The sequence below is a fragment of the Mastacembelus armatus genome, chromosome 9 (assembly GCF_900324485.2).
Source record: "Mastacembelus armatus chromosome 9, fMasArm1.2, whole genome shotgun sequence".
NCBI lineage: Eukaryota > Metazoa > Chordata > Actinopteri > Synbranchiformes > Mastacembelidae > Mastacembelus > Mastacembelus armatus.
Window position 1 is genome coordinate 17,976,071 of NC_046641.1, and position 12,919 is coordinate 17,988,989.

Below are 12,919 nucleotides of genomic sequence, written 5' to 3' on the forward strand. Positions count from 1 at the left end.
CAAAGCAGCAGGCAGACTAAGTACAGCAGGGCAGCAGCTAAAGAACCATTTAGTCCACTTTAAGAGTTAGTGAAAACTGAAGTACACTTGTTAAATGGACAAAACCATGACTCTAGATGAATGTGAATGTTGTTTAATGCTGTCTAACAGTTGTAAAAAGTCTACTGTCTAACTTTCCATTGATAATATATCAATGACTTTCCAGCATCAGGCTGAAAAGAAAGAAAAAAATATCTTTAACTAGTTACCAAAAAAACAGAAAATGGATGAATATCTGTCAGTTCTGTGTTAGTGATGATCTGTCCAGGTGAACTGTGCAGATCCTGAATACTTGCAGACCACAAACACAAGTGTCTTTTGTGTTGTCACTGGTGTGGAGCAGACACCAGGAGAACAGCAGATATTAAGGTCAAGACTGGCCAAAACCAGACCACTCTTAGGCCTGGTTCTGTATCAGGTATCAATAAGTTCAACCTGTCCTTAGAGATACCAGGGAGGCAAACCGGCAGCACACAGGGCTCTGCAGTCTCCCAGACGGTGGGCACAGGGCAGGTTCCTGCAGTCGCCTGAGACATCTTATTTAACACCACCTCAAATTATTGTGCTGCACAAACAGTTACGTACCAGACTAATGTTTGCATATCTCAGACATCAACGAACATACATATACACAGAATGCTACAGCGCAAGTACAACTAAAACACCAACAGGCCCTGTTTACTGCTAAAGTTAAAGTCATGTCCATATGTTCATGAGCGCCTGAATTATCCTGCTGCTTATATATGTAGTCCACATGTCAACGTCAGGAGTGTGAATGCCACTAAAGAGCCTCGAGTGCGTCTGACTTTTGAGAATCCCTATATAAGTACACGACCATTGATCATACGTAGTCAGACTTCGGTCGGAAATCTTGGTGTCTTCGCATGAACAGGAACCACTAATGTACAAATAAAATCAAACCTTGAGGCATGAAGCGTATAGTGGAGCTAACAGTCGACATCTTGTTTAGTCGACATCTATTGTAACCACAACAATTTCAGAAGACACTCCTATGGGTCATATTAAGAGGGAACGGACAAATCGCCCATGTGGCTGTGTAGGCTAGAGGACGTGGTTGTGTAAAGAGGAGTCTAACAAAGTGTCGGCTTCTAAAGGAGTCATTTGGACTGGAAAATAAACCATGTACCACCGCTAGAAAACATTTTAAATATCACAATAAAAACTCTTTTTCTAATAGCAGCACACAGCAACTCTGCCAGGAAACCATTGTTGCTCTGGAAACTTATTTAAAATTGAAATCTGCTATTCTTGCTGCAACACTTTGATGAACATGACAGTAGTTAATTAGTATTAGCTGTGTACTCGGTGCTGGAGGGGTCTTTTATATAAGACCTTTCATTTTCAGTGGCTACTGTTTCCCTCCCAGGCACGAAGACCTGCGATGTGAAATAATTACAACAGGCCTGGGTTTAAACAGTCTCTCAGGTTGGTAGTTACTCCGACGGAGGCGTAGTCTATTCCCATTTCGAGATAATGAGTGATAACCTTGGTATAACAGACTCATGTATATCACATTTATTTGACTATGGATTAACTGCTCCATAGTCAAATCACTTACCGAGCAGTAACAAGTGATAAATATCATGTTACGGAAAAACTGTGTCTGAATGATTAATCTGATTAAATGTCATTAGGAGGCTGATGGCAGCTGTTCATTAACATGGAGTGTTAGTCACTTCCTTTTAATTTGGTAGATATTTGGATCTTGGAGCTTAAAATGTGGATTTATGTCAGACAAGCTGAAAAAACTGAGGACTTGAAGCTCACTTGACTTGAGAAACAAGACTGTTTAGACTTAACATGATAAAATCCCCAGAATAACTGCAAATACCTCAGACAGCAACAGGAGGGTCTTACAGAATCCCACAACCTAAATATCAAAAGGATTATTTTTACTTGGGTTTTGTTTTGTAACTTTGCTCAGCTGACAGAACTGGTGACATTAAAAACTCAAACTGAGAATGACATGGATTAAACAATTACAAATAAAACCCCACAAAAAACAGAACAACTGAGAGTACTGTTCCAACAGAAGGTGAAGAGCTTTAATAGAAAACGCTTCAAATGCCAGATTTAGACAGAGAGGAAAACTTTCAATTTCAGTGCTTTGAATCAGTAAACTCTGATACGACGCCCCCCCACTGTTTCCGGAAACCAGTATTATACCCAGAGATGCTGCACAGGTATTTTATCGCTGTGCACCTCTTTTTTGTGGATTAGAAAATCATAAATGTTTGTCTTTACACTTTCATTTAAACAAACCAGATAAACATGGTGAGCTTTAAAGGTGGTTATTATAAAACTGTTCCCTCTGCTTCCACTCTTTATGCTACACTCAGTCCTGACTGGAGCTCTGCATTTAACACACAGGCATGAGAGAGGTATCAATCTCCTCATCTCCCTTTCGAAAAGAAATCAAATAAGCTGAAATTGTCCTTGATAAAAAAAAATAAAAAAAAATCCCACTGCTTCTCTGTTACAAAGATTCTTATCAGTTGTTGTGCTGCAGCTGTTGAGCAACACAATTTGAAACTTGTGTGGAGTGTGAGTTAAGAGGGGCAGAGAGAGTCTTGAAGCAGACAACGGTAGGCCTTGTTGGTCGGGCAGTTACAACATGCAGCAAAACTTTAGCTTCATTCATGGTAGGGTGCGAACTGCCTTTTTGGAAGAAATGCTCACTGTATTTCCTTTCAGAGAGTTCAATATATTTTGGTGACCTGCATCTGTTTTTTTTCCCTCTCTTTCTCTCCAAGAACAAACACCCCAATGTCATCGTCGAAAGGTCAAGTGACGAACTGTTTCCAGTCTCTCTGACCAGCACAACTGATAAAATACTGAAATGCACAAACCTAAAATACTCAGATGTGAATGAAGCCTGTTTTTTCTCCTTTACCAAGGAAGTCTGGGGTCCTGTTGGTTCCCTAGTTGGCAGGAAATCTTAAAAACTACTGAACATTGCAGCAAACCTTTGTAGAGTGTTAGGTCACACACCAAGAACCAGCACTTTCATTCTGTGCAGACGCAGATCCAGGAGTAGGTCCAGTTTTTACAACCTTTTTGATACAACTACTCTGGTCAACTACTCTGCTTTTTAAATCTGACACATATTGTACATCCAGTGATGTTTCCCTTAACGCAGATCCAGGTGCAGATAATAAAGTTATTTTAAAATAAGAAGCACACACGACAGGGACTAGCAGAAAGTTCTAGGTTTCTAGTGCTAGTTCACCTTTTATCATTAATTTCAAAGATATTTAGCATCTTTAACTTAGTTATCCAATATAATCTAACTAACAGATGCATCATGACGCATAGAAAATACAACAACAAATTACCAACTAACTGAAGAATTAAACTCTAAATGAAATATTTGCCTACTGGCATCACTGACAGAAGCTGCAGGTTTGTCCAACTAATCAGTGCGGCTCATTTCAGTGATTTCCCTGATGAGTTTGTCCTGTATGTCTACTGAGGTAGCAGTCCAGCTGGACCACAAGCGGCATGTTTCTGGATTCTCTAGTAGAACGCACTGGTCCACTGGTAACAGGCTAGACTTCACATGTATTTACATTAAACAAGGACATGCATTTGGTTTCAGACGTTCAGGAGACACAATGAGAGTCCGAGCTTCAACTCCCACATCTCATATACATTTCTATGAATTTGAAAAGTTTTTTTTGTTTGTTTTTCTGGAGCGTTTAACAACACCTCACAGTGTTTATCAGTACATGGAAAACTGCTGATAAAAACTACTTTAGTTAAAAGATCTGGAAAAACTGACTAAGTGCTAATAAACACACTCTACAAGAATTTTTGACTGCGAAAAATAAAAATGTGAAAACCTATGAGGGCAGCACAGACACTACAGTTTCTGTCAGTGATCACAAACAACAGACTAAGCAGCATTTGAGATGAATTTGGGCCTACAACAACAAGATCTAATCACACGATGAGCACTGGGCTTTTCTTTTGATGTGCGTGGTGTAATTTCCAGACATGGGCAGTGTTATTGCAGTTCTCACATTTTTATGCAGTCCAAAGACATTTGAGTCTGGCAATGAAAACCAAAGTGTTGCAACACTCAGGAATGCTAAACACACAACTCTGCTTTTGGGTCCCAGAAACAGCCACAATCCTGTTTCTGGGACCCACACAGCGGATGTAGTATCAAAACAAGCAGCAAGAATTTGAAGTATTTGTCTCTTGCTAGCAGACAGACTGCATGGAAAGAAGAAAGATGCTCATTAGACCTTTCCAGCTGCCATCTGACTTGTGGAAAGCAACTGGATGATTCACAGCAAGTCAAGAGCGAACACAACTGAATGTTTTTCGATTAAAATATTGCTCAATGCTCCCAATGCTCTTTTCCATCCTTATTCCAGACCCTTGGCTTGGGCTGGAGTTGCTAATTATCACCAGGTTTCAAATGGAAAGAACTCACCAGGGCTCATACTTCTGAAGACACAAGGCAATGTGGAAAATATCTTCCCAATCTGATGGATCATCATGCAAACAGGGAGGATCAAAATATGAAGACAAGGCATGATCTTCATTAAAGATTTATTTACTTCACTAAAGACAGGGCAGTGTCTGTTGTATTCTGCACGTTGTATTATGTCTCGATTCAAACTGAACTGATTTTGAGGCGGGCAGTGGTGGATTAGTGGTTAGCACTGTTGTCTCACAGCAAGAAGGTCCTGGGTTCATAACCCAGCAGGGGCCTTTCTGTGTGGAGTTTGCATGTTCTCCCTGTGCCTGTGTGGGTTTTCTCCAGGTACTCTGGTTTCCTCCCACAGTCCAAAAACATGTATGTCAGGTTGATTGGTGACTCTAAATTGCCCATAGGAGTGAGTGTGAGTGTGTGAGGTTGTTTGTCTCTATGTGGCCCTGTGATGGACTGGTGACCTGTCCAGGGTGTACCCCTGTCTTTCACCCAAAGACAGCTGGGATAGGCTCCAGCTGATCTTTGTGATCCTGGTTAGGAATAAGCAGGTATAGATAAAGGATGGATGATTTTGAGGGTTGACAACAGCTTTTTTCAAGCACCATATATATATATACACACACACACACACACACACACGCACACACACACACACACGCACACACACACACACACACCACACACTCCTGATGGGGAGGATACGGTTCCCCACCTGTGACATCAAAAAAAAACAAACTTCAGTTTAAAACACAGAGGAACCACTCATCATTGCTAATAGCACCAACCAAACACCCTTACTGTTTTTAAATGACTAAAACTGAATTGCTTTATCTAATACTACAAACCACAGTGTAATTTAAAAGACACACCTTTGCATCCCGACAACAGTAATCATATGGAGATGCACCTCATTACAAGCTCCTTGTCAAGCTCAGCCATGTCTGAGGGGGGAGAAGGCACCATGATGTGTTTTTTATACTTCTCTGAGCAAGTATCTGCACAGGCAATTACAGCACAGCTGAGTGTGAAAACAGAAAAGCCATTAGCTTCTGCAGAAGATTCATTTCCTTTTATCGCAAGACGTCAGAACAAAAGTTATTCATTTAATAAAGCTCAGTGCAGCAGCCACAGTTAGTCAGATCACATACTCCTTTCATTTCATGCAGCGTTAAAGTCTGGGCAAGAACTAAACAAACTGTTGAGATAGTTAGGTCAAAATTCACTAGATCATCCCATACACAGCATTTATTTGCCAAACTGGCTGATTGATTTTTAATACAATATCAAACACATGGCGTGCTACAGTTTTGGAGACTGAAGCTCATCTGAGCACAACTGAACCAAAACAAACAGAACACAGCTAGAAAACTCAAGAGAAATTAATCAACTGTGGCAAATGTCAGCTCTCCAGCTGCAACACCTCCACCACCTGTTGTCTCTGAACTGAAGTGGTTCCCACAATGTTGTGAACATTGTTTGTAAATGTGTGTTGTTGCCGCTGAGCCTCACCAGCTGTGCAGGCCTGTGACATCATCTGATGTAGTGATGTCACTGCACAATCGGCCGGCAAACCTGGAATTTATTACCTGTTGCTTCCTGTTTTCACTTCTGCCTGTTCCTGGTGATGGTTTCAATGCTTTTAATTAAGCTTTATATACCACAATAAAACTGTTTTCCACGCCAATGTTTCTTATCTGTATTCTTCAGTGCATCACCTAAATCACCTGGCATTTATTTCTTGACTTTGACATATTGCGTCAACACACTGTAGCAAAAAACATAAAATCGGATTTGGAAAAGTATCTTATTATTAATTTTGAAGATTGAAAATTATTTTAGCATGATTTTTTTTTTTTTTTTTAAATCAGCTCTCCTGAGGGTTAAAGTACAACTGAAAGCTGCCACCATGCCTCTGTGCTTCATTGGGGAACCTTCACTCAGACAATTTTAACAACAATGAAGGTGATTATAGCACTTATGAATAGCATTAAGTCCTCTAAAGACGAGCAGTCATTCTATGAGGGCTGAGTTGGGTGTGTGAGGGTTATAAAAGACTACATCTGCATCATTAAAGCCTCTGGCTGACATGCATGTTTGCTCACTCAGGTGTGTTAGAGAGTGCCAATTTGATGTTACCACAGAGATAAAAATGAGAGCCTGTGCTGCCAGCATCTGTAGCAGTGGATCTAGAGGACCGAAGTTATCCAGCTTTCTGCTTACAATAGTTGTGACTGGTGCACTAGGATCTATAAATTGAAGTTTGGTGTTTTTACACCAAGTTTTTTACAAGTTGGAAATTGGTAATTATGGTAAATCCCACATGACGGGAAAGTTGCATTAGGCTCTAACAAACACACTGACTGATCTGAAAGAAACTGTCACCTACTAATGAGCACTGCAGCTCCACTAAAGCAGCTGGAGGTGACAGGCTTGGCTCAAAGGCAATTAAAAAAATACAATCAACTGCTCCTACACACTGTGTAATTTGGTCTCAGTAGTGTAACTGCTGACCCTCACACTTGGCAGCTATAACCACCCCTCTATCTTGTGACTGTTCTTCTGGTTACATACCACAGAGTGCCATCTGCAAGTGACAAAATGTTTCAGTTCTCGCTTTCTCTCTGGCAGACAGAAAATGCTCCTCAGAAATAATGAAACACAAGCTCCACTTGCTTCACCTGGAAACAGATGGTCAAACAGCATTCATTTTTCACTGACTTTCACTGCTTTGACGCAGACCTCTGGAAGCTTTCGTGGAGCTTTGTCTGCTAAAAATCAAAGGATCCTGAGGCCGGAGAGGAAAAACGCCTGACTGCTGATCCTCTCACAATAGAGTACAGTATCTGCATTCGAAGTGAATAGGGAAAAAGGACACGCCAGTGAATGTTCAACCTCCACACAACAGCATAAAGCAAAAGCCAGGCACACAGGCACCTTGCAAAAACCTTTTCATCCAGCTGAGTTTTGCTGAGCACACATGCTCGTGTTTTGAGGTGCTCCACTTTGCATTGCACGTATTCACTGAGCAGCTTAAGTCATTCCTTTCCCTCTGCCCAGACTAACCACAATTCAAGATGAACCCAACAGTCCTATATGAAGCAATTACCTGAGTCAACCTTAAAATCAATGACCTAACAGCTGTGCTCTGCATGTATTTTCCAACCTGCTGGACTGTGCAGTGATGTGTATGTGTAATAGAAGAAATCAGGTGGTTATGCATTTAATCGGCACTAAAGAGTATAGAGATTTGTCTCTGTTCCAGCTGCACTTGTGAGCTGTCGGATGTGATAGTGATTAGATTAATAATTACAGCAGTAAGCAGCTTGGCAGCAATGCAAATGTCTTACTGCAAATGGATCTCTATTGCCAACTGCACTCAGTGAGTTTTGGTGTTTACTCACCCCCCCGTACACATTTTCAGGCAAATTCTAGCAGGATTACACACTAAAGATGCTTTTTTGTCTATTCCTCCTTTGAATGTTTTTCATTCCTGCCAGCTCCCCAAATTCTTCTATATTCAGCCAACCCCCACTCTGTCTAATACAGCTGTGTGACAAATATAAATCACCATTTTTCTTTACTGTAAAGATCTTTCTGGCTTTTTCTTCCCTCTGTCTCTCTCAGAGCTCAGCTTATGTTCCTTAAGCTCCACCAGGTTGTGAGAATCATCGGTACGCCCCCAAGCACAAGGCATTTCACTTGTCTTTCACTCTATTTTCCTTACCATGTGAAAATAAAACCTAATATCCAAGTGCCACAGAAGGTGAATCCCTCATCTGGACATCAGGCCAGTTGACAGATGATCAGATCTTACATATCCAATGTGGACTGTAGACATTTGCTCTCACACTAATTCTTATTTCCCTCAGATCTCACATGCGCACAACCATCTGTCAGCATGATTGGTCCTGTGTATATGTGCTGTTTCCATTTTTCTATTGTTCCCATTTGCTGTTTTTCTGGACCACAGCTCCCAGTAAGAGCAGAACAAACTCCAGTGATCAGCTGTCACTGGTTCTGGAGCACAAGGAGAAGCAAGCAGGAGGCTTGTCTGAGTTCAATTAACAGGATAATGTTGTACAGTTTCTTTTTATGCTCTGATTTCATCAGAAATTCTAATATGCTAATTAAAGTATTCAGAGTGCATGGTTAGCTCCCACCCACAGCGTTTTATTATGATAGGAAGAAAATACTCAAATTAATATGTCTGATGCTGTGTTCACTGATGCACTCTAGTTTAAGCTCTAATCTCACACTTTAATATACTTTACCACTTTGCAAATAAACAGCTGTATTTCTGACTTTATATTTATGTAGATACTCACAGATGTGTCTTACGTATATGGCCATATTTGAGACTGGAGCTATTTGTTAATAAGGTTAAGGTCTTTATTATCAAAACTTATTTCTGATTTTTTCTTAATTTTTTTTGCATTAAAAACAAATCAAAATCAATTTTCTTGGTCTTAGAACATGAAGACGACAGGTGCAAAGTGAGCGCCCTAAATGATCCTTTAAATTAAAACTAAACACTGTCTGGGTATGACATGAAGTGATTCTGCTAAAAGCTTATAACAGGGAGCGACTGTTGAGAGAACATCCTTAATATTCCCACACTATCAGGGAACTGCTGCAGTCCAGGAGATAATAATATCATAGGCATAAGATGAAGTAAGCATTTGATTGTGAAAATACAGGACAGAAAGTCACTTCGAAGAGGTTTGGTAACTTTCAAACATGTTCACTTCCATGAATCAAACTGTTGATACAGTGGAGCTCTGTAAAGAAACAAGGCTTTGGATGATTATTAACACCTTTGCATGTGTAATCCTCTGGCTGGTGTTTGCTTTCCTTGGCATCTCATAGCACAGAAATTTGTTTTATAGAAAAACAGATAAAATGCTCACAGCTATTTAACTTGTAGGAGTGTCAGCCGAATCTCATTTCTGCTAACTGATTGTTAAAACTGAGATATTAAGCAAAGACGTTGAAAATTATTTGTTCAGAATCTTGTTCCATAAATGGCAGGATAATCTTTTGTTATAGGTGAGGCTGCAATAGGCAGAATTCCCACAGTGGAGGTGACCTTATCAAAGGTTGGGAAGGATTTCTCACCATCAGCTGAAGGGGAAAACACATGGCTGAAAGTATGTGGGCATCCTTCTCCAGTTCTGCAGCATTATAGCCCTCTTGCACAAAACCATAAAGAGATGGCTTTCCCAGTTTGGTGCCAAAGAATTTCACTGTCCTGCAGAGATCCCTGACTTCAACCCAATCCAACACTTTTGTCATGAAATGGAACACCAACTGAAAAAAAAATCTGTTTGGATTGGTAGCATCAGGTACCACAGTAAATCTATTAAAATAAACCCAGGAAAACCAGTTTCCTAAATCTGTGAGTTTTTTCAAATACGAAGTTACCGCACAACGGTTTAAGATTTTATAAACATGTTGGCACTGAAAACTCATTCTTGAACACAGCAGGGGAAGAACTAACCATTAATCTTTTTAAGGTGATGTAAGTCCATGAAGGGCTCAGAAAAAAAGACTATTTGAACATTCATGACAACTGTGCAACCTGAATCTACTCCAGAGCAACGAACAGTAGATCTTGTAATGAGATAGTTTTTTTTTTCAAATAGCTTTAATTCTGGATGATTTGACACCACAGTGTGGTGAATAAACTTTCCTTTCCTTTATTTGATTGAGGCCAGTCTGTGGATGCAGCGGATGGTTTCCAGCACATTTTCTTCCACTTTGAAAAGGTTTTGCTGCAATGCAACTCCAGAGAATCTCCACAAAAGCCAGTAAGAGAACCTGAACATTCAAATACTTTATCATATGTGGTATATTTTATTTATGTGCCCTACATTCTTTTGGCCAGCTACTGTCTAAGTGTAAGTTAAAGAAAGCTCAGACAGACTTTGTCTCACCTCATGACCGCGAAGCAAATTACCACAGAGGAGCAGTTCCCTCAGTATCCCTGCTCACAGTGTAACTCTCAGGCCTCAACAGGAAACCAGAGGTGCTGAAATAAACACAGCACCTTAACAACACAATCTGCTGAGATCAAGTGGATCATACAGAGCTGTAACACTTTCCAAGCCTCCCCTCTCTGTTTCTGAGAAACCCAGTCACAATGTATGTTGTTTTCTCTGACACTGCCTGCAGGAAGGCCAGTCCTGTTCACAGAAACTATTCAATATTACTGATATTAAGCATCAGCATCCCATTATAGTAAACACACAAACACAGTGCTGCCTTGTCAATATTAAGTTCATTCTGTACAAATGTGTTTATCTAACAAATTCAGATGTAAAACTCAGAGTTTGGGCAAGAGTCTCTCTGGTGTGTGTGATCTGTTTATTGTGGTTAATATTACAGCACTAAATATCTGGTATCATTATCATATTGACTATATGTAACCATAAGAAAAATAACTTAAGGTTTAGATACTCTGAGAAAAGTGCCCTTTAACACCTGTTTGGGTAATTTTTCACGCCTTTCTCGGGCAGAGACTGTTAAGAGAAGGGACAGATTCCATCTGCCATCACCTGGAGTGAGTCTGGAAAAATCAATCTTACAATCATCCAGTCACAGGACATGACAGAGGCTGGATTGGTTCAACGTATGAAATCCAATCAACACCAAAATGAGCATGGCGAGGAATCAAACAGGATGATGGCTGGGCTGTACGGTGCAAATAATCTGCTACAGCACCTAGAGAATTGATGTTGACTCTTTATTACTGTCTGTGCTTTGTTGTTTACTTGCCAGATTGTTTGATATAAAATCTAATTTAATATCCCAGTGAAGGTAAAGCGCCTCTGGAAACTTCACATGTGGTGGCAACAGGTGGCACTGAAACAGGTTTTGGCTTGTGATGCTGACACAAAGACATTTCCTCAGTCTGGACATGCAGTCAGTAAAGAATGAAATTCGAATGAACCATATTGCTTCATGTCACTGTTTCAATATTTCTAAAAAATCAGAAGCAGAAAACCAGACAAAAAAATGCTTAAACTGTCTTCCACCAACATTTTCACTCTCCTGTCAGCTATGGTGTTTACTTATTGTAAATTTAAATCTAAACTACTCATTTTCTCTTCAAATATAAATACATAGAAATGTCCTTGATTGATAACCATGAGAGTCCATTACTACTATTGGCTTCAGGGACACAGTGGTGGTATCAGGATTAAGGCACCAACAGCAGTGTACTCAAGTTTTATGAGAAATCACATTTTTCACATCAGTTTGGCATTTGCAAATTGCTCTAAATAGTATGATTCCACTGAGCCTCAGCAGTCACTGCAAAATAGAAAGAAAACAAATCAAGACTACATCCCCGTGTTGCTGAATTCAACCAAGAAACTGGGCACACATTCATATAAATTGCTTTTAAATTAGTGTTTGCCTGTACAGACGGCCCTACAAGTGTAAGGCAATGTGCAACTTCTGCGCTCCATACTTCTTCAGACATGCAACTGGGTGTGCTCCAAAATCTGGCCAGGACAGACCAGCACAGTTTGAGTCACACAAGCATGGCTTCCACTCCATTTACATTTGGTACACAAACTGGCACATGCCACTTGTCAAATGCAAACTTGAACTGACAGCTCTGTATGGCATGTGCATAAAATACCACTGTCACCAACAACACTTTGACAAATGCAGCCTGATTAATACATATTTCACTTGGATTTTTCCAAATGATGGGGGCACTGCTCTGTCACTGGCAGTGTTTAAAATCTGTGATGAGACAAAATTAAAGTTTATCACAGCATCTGACCTACCTGCTGCTGTTTGATTTACGTAACAACAGTCACCTGTCAGCGTGTCATTTAAGCAGGTTTCCTCCTTTCTGCTATGTACCAGGTGGCACAGCACCGTGGGCACATGGAGTGCAGCCACTGTACCAAGAAGCTGATCTGCTTCATCTATCCCAGTGTCCAGTAGGAAGCATTTTAAACTAAACTCTGTGTGACATCGGTAAATAGTTGCGCTCCATGCCAAATAGAAGGACAATCAACAACAACACTGTCAATTTCAACTTGAAAATCTATTTTAAACACACAGGGTGATGTTGTCTGTTAATGTTGTAGGTTGACAGGTTTAGATAATGGAGTCCCATGTGGACATGAAGAAGTGACCATATATGTAAATTTCACTTCACACTAATTGACTGATCTGTGACTGAAAAGGATGGAAAGCTTCTCTCAGTTGCAGTTTACTGACTGTGGCCTATCAGTTCTTCCGTTTACAGTACATACAACACAAAGCTGCACACATACCAACAGTCTGCTGTGATCTCTGCCGACCTTCTCCATTAATAATCCAAACAAAACGTAACTGTTGCTCTGTGTTTGTGCCCCCTGATGTTTGTTTCCACCACAGTTTTGTTGATGCCACCTT

General features: G+C 40.3%; 1 protein-coding gene across 1 annotated transcript in view; it reads right to left on the reverse strand.

Annotated features, from left to right (window-relative positions):
- adamts3 (ADAM metallopeptidase with thrombospondin type 1 motif, 3) overlaps positions 1-12,919 on the reverse strand; it is a 98,121-nt gene that overhangs the window by 64,404 nt on the left and 20,798 nt on the right. The window lies entirely within an intron of this gene.